Consider the following 4962-nt stretch of genomic DNA (forward strand, 5'->3'; position numbering starts at 1 on the left):
TGGTCTCTATAGGCCTAAGCATTATGTCTTAATTGCAGGTGTAATCAAAAGTATAATGAATAATTTGGATTATTTTGTCAAGACATTGTCTTATTGAGAGCTATATTTAGAAACTAATATAACAGAACACTAAATTGTGAAGTTAGGGTGTCCAACATATATCGCCAAAAACAATTGTGGACAGAGAAGTTGAAGAGTTATTTTATACATAAAAATGTAAGGCACGAAAATGTATTATAGCAAGCACTGCAATGGGTTTCTATGGTTTCCAAATGTATTCTGCAATGGTTTCTGTGGACAAAAAAACATTAGAACATTATTATAGATTTTTGAAGTGAGAAGTTCCTTGGACACCTGTTCATTCTAAAAAACTGATTCCATTGTTGCTGGTTTATTTGTAATATTAAAGAGTAAAGGCTTTGAAAAAAAAGAGTAAAGGCTTTGTGTTTCTCCTCTTTCAGTTTATTTGTTTCCTTCAAATAACTATAACCTGGTTACAAGGATGTTCAGAATATCTGCCATTTAGACCATTGTGTTTCTTTGTGGAGTTATTCTAAATAACACATATAAGTGATATTATTCTATATTCATCCTTCTTCTTCTGGCTTATATTGTTTAACATATTTTCTAGTTCCAACCATGTTGTTGCAAATTGCATGATTTTATCATTTCTTGCAACCTTTGGTGAGAGACCCCTGACCCGCGGAGGTATGGGAATGAGGGTCGCTAGTAATTTGTGGGTTTACTCAAGCAGGCCCGATCTGTGAAGAGAACTTAAGAAGTTAGTAAGAAAAATCCTCAAGACAACACATGCTGTTCAAAAGGGGTTTATTGCCGGGGAGATCAGCTTTTAAAGGCGAAATACGTCAGAGGGTGTTACAGGTTTCCACCAATTACAACTGCAAGCACTCATTAGCATAAGCTGGGGCAGGTAATAGGGAGGGGTAAAAAGGTAGACCTGAGCACATGTTTATACTGAAAGCACAAGATCCAAACAGGGTCTTATAAATTTTACTCAGCAAGCATAAATAAAACATCAGCTGTAATCATATTAATCTTTTGCTAACACAAAGGCAAGTTGCTTTATAATTTTCTTTCTGGCTGGATGTATTGGGCTGCTTTGAATTTACTTTAGTATTTGTCTATTTCCTTTGTCCTCAGGGCATGAGTGCCTCTGGTCACGTGGGTAACAAGGTCAGGTATTTCTGAGGCATCTTTGTTCTAAGTTCCATCAGCTAGGCTCCCCACAGTTCCCCCTTCTCTGTAATAATAAAAGAAAAGGAGCAAAATGGGTGGAGTGCCTGTCTTAGGTTACTTTGGTGGGCTTCCAATTCTGGACATGGCAATAAGTGACCAAATTAAAAGTTTTTGCGCGCAAAATATTAGGAATGCCATGTTTGCACCCAGACACTGGCACCAAGCTATCCCCGTCATAAGCATCTCCACAGCCTGGAGCAGAGTGAGCGAGGGCGTTTAGCCAGATACTCAAAACTCCTTAAAGCTCAGAGGTTGAAGCATAGGTTTATCCATAGCTTCATGTCTTTCGGGGTGCATTTAAGAGGGCCACTGATATTGGACCTACACTGAACGTTAGGGCAACCTCATCAACCTGATTCTTAACAAAACTTGTGAGGCAATGGAATGCCTAGGGGCCAAAGGAAAAAGTAGCAAAAAAGACAATGTAAGGTCCAAATTAGGCAGCAGCTTGGACAGCCAGGATGAGGACCAATTTTCATATCAGGACTCATCTTAATCCTTCTGTCTATTTCTATCCTGTAGACTTTCTTCCACAAGTCTAATGCTATCTTTAACTAAGCCAAGTTTATTTTTAAAAAGCAATATTCTGCTTTAAGGACAACACAAATTCCCCCCTCCCTCAAAAAAAAGCCAAATTTAAACCACGGCGTTGCTGCACCATCTCTGCTAGGGATTCAACAGTGCTTTAAGTAGTGTAAACATCCTTTAAGTTTGTAAACATTTCTAACAACAGTTATAAGGCATTAACAGATTCTAGAATATGAACCAATGAATAAATTCCTGTGCCCACACCAGTAACACCCAGGCCTATCAATAAGGCTAGGGTGAAGGCAGTGTCTGATTTTCTACTGCAGCAGGAGAGAGACACAAAGTTATATCTAAGAAGTAATAAAGCAATTTTTGGTCTAACAGTCAATTTAGGCATTAAAACAACCAAAACACAGTAGTCATTGGAGTAAAGAAACAAATGTGAAACAATGGGGGAGGTAAACCAGTAAAACAGGCAAAAAATGTTAAATTGGGGGCAATCATGAACTGAAAGGATGAATTAACGACAAGAATTTGATTACAATTTTCAATAAGGGGAATAGGGGGAAGCATATAGGGTACCGAAAGGCAAAGTTCAAGTCCCACCACCTGTCCCAAGGTGATGCTGAAGTGAGGCTCGGGGCTGCAGCGAGAGCAAACGGGTTGGAGACAGGCAGGGGGTCGCCAAAGCAGAAGGGCGGTTGTGATGAATAGCAGATCCAGCAATGTTGGTAGGCGGGGTCGGTGATGGTGGAGGCGTTGACCATCTGCAGGATGAGGTTCGAGGTGGAAGCTGGACCAACAGGTTTGACGGTTAATGTAGGCATTAACAAAGCTAATAGTCATGATAAGCAAGAAACATTTCAGTAACAATATGGGGAGAAAGTCCAGTGGAGCAAACAAATTAATGAAGATAGAGTTGTTAACCACAATGGTTTGATCGCAAATGTCTGATAGTTGGACGGGGGGGCGCATATATGGTCCGAGTAAGCAAAGTCCCACGCCCGTGACCTGTTTTAAAGTTAAGCCTTGGTGCAATGGAGGTTGGCAGTGGGCATCAAGGGCAGCCAGGCAGAGTATCAAATCCAGCATTGTCCTTAGGCAGAGTCAGTCAGAAACAGGTCCGTAGGAATGGCGGGCTAGCAGGAGGGGTGACAGGCTCTTTTGAAGTGGATGAAGACAGGACTGCGGGAGGCTGCAGGAGGTCTATAAGGAAACAGCTTGGCAGGAGGCAAAATGGTTACTTGGGGGCTTTTTTTTTAACAATAAAATTTTCCATGAATTTAATTCTTCATATAAAAAATAGGAATTTACTTAGTCTTCTGGCTTGGGTTTACAGGCAGAAGACACTAGCAATTTACATTACACAAATTATTTCCAAATACCATGGGAATGTTATCTGACTTCTGTCAAACTTCAGCATAAAAAAATTTTATAATTAACAATTGCCAATTTTTCAAAAAACTTTTAAAGTGAACCTAACTGATTTTTCTTGAACTTCTTAGTTATTCTCTTAAAGCTAGATGCTATTCTCTAGCCACAAATCCATATTCTTTAGGCCTTAACTTACACATAGCAGGAAAGCTGGGTGATTGCAAAGTCCAGAAATTCTACAGGGAAAAGTTATCCCAGATAGCCATTGAGAAATCTGGGGTTTACCATCCCCTACACTTTCTGCCATGTTGTCAGAAGGACAAAGCTAGCTTAACACATGATTTTTAACACATGAATTTTAGCAGGATGTCACAGTCTGTCAGATGATCAGACTGAACCAGGTTAAAAAAAATTAATTGAAATTTCAAAAATGGATAAGGCTTTAAAAATTGTATTTATCATGAAATGTAGAAATGACAAATAAACAGACAAAACAACACAACATTGTGGCCACTTTCATTCATCAGAACACACACATGAACAGACAAAAGGATCCATCCAAAACTTGCATTAGAAAAATTGACAAGCGCTTTTAAATATTTAGCCAGCATGTTTGTTTGTTTGTTTGTTTTTGTTTGTTTGTTTTTGTTTTTGGGCCACACCCGGTAACGCTCAGGGGTTACTCCTGGCTATGTGCTCAGAAGTTGCTCCTGGCTTGGGGGACCATATGGGACACCAGGGGATCGAACCGCGGTCTGTCCAAGGCTAGCGCAGGCAAGGCAGGCACCTTATCTTTAGCGCCACCGCCCGGCCCCTAGCCAGCATGTTTGTAAGAAAAAAATTTTTTGTAGAAAAACTTTTAGTTTTTTGAAGTACTTAATGTAGCTGGAGTGGAACTTTGCTGAAAATAAATTTTAAGGTTTAGATTTTACACAAAACATTTTTAAAACAATCCTAATTTGAAGTTTAAAACATGAAGTAAAATGTAAGCAGTTAAAAAATTTGTTAAGTAAAATGGTTAATGAGCACTGTAGAAGGAGTCTCCACTCTGAAGTATAATATCATTTGCTGTAAATGAACAGGTTTTCTTTAAATTAGTTTAACAGGAAAACAGTAAGGCAGCTGCAATAAAGTGTTAAAATTTTTAACAAACAACTGTTCCTACTTTGAAGACTTTAAGTGAATAATTTGTAAAAATTATATACCAAATTATCAAGATGTTTAGACATTATAAAATATAAAGACATCTGATGCATTTCCACACCTAGAACTTAAGACCAAAATTATATTTGATACTTGTTAATTTGCTTATAAAATGTAGTTACTTTTATAATATTACTCATAAAATTAAATATATATATATATTTCATCAATACTAGATTTCTTCACTTTGACACAAATGTACAGATTTGTATAATGTGCTGACCTTCTGAATACACTTAAAAGGATAGTTGTTTTAATGCAAAGGTAAAGAACAATTTCTTTAGCACAAAATTAAAACTAAGGGTATTATGAAGCACACCTGGGTGTTAACTATGCAATAAAATTAACTATATTATTTTAAAAGGTTAACCACATCATTTTTCACATAATTTTTAAATACCTTAAGAATCAAAATTAATTTTCTAATAGAAATATAAAAGACTCAGATCTTAATACTTGTGTGTCCGTTTAAATTTTAAAACACCAAAAGGTTTTTCTTTGGAGGTTGCCTCTTAAAATATTTTTGCAGGTATCATTGGCATTTTGAAAGGATAGCTGTTTATGAATGGGGTGCTCTGAGGGCTCTGTGCCATCTATGGG

The 4962-nt window shown here is 37.5% G+C and overlaps 1 non-coding gene across 1 annotated transcript; it reads right to left on the minus strand.

The window, feature by feature from the left end:
• Positions 1-4573: 4573 nt before the first annotated feature.
• LOC125999721 (small nucleolar RNA SNORA22) lies at positions 4574-4700 on the minus strand. The gene has a single exon (XR_007492199.1). It is a non-coding gene; the product is annotated as a small nucleolar RNA SNORA22 (small nucleolar RNA).
• Positions 4701-4962: the final 262 nt, after the last annotated feature.

The sequence above is a fragment of the Suncus etruscus genome, chromosome X (genome assembly GCF_024139225.1).
Source record: "Suncus etruscus isolate mSunEtr1 chromosome X, mSunEtr1.pri.cur, whole genome shotgun sequence".
Classification (NCBI taxonomy): domain Eukaryota; kingdom Metazoa; phylum Chordata; class Mammalia; order Eulipotyphla; family Soricidae; genus Suncus; species Suncus etruscus.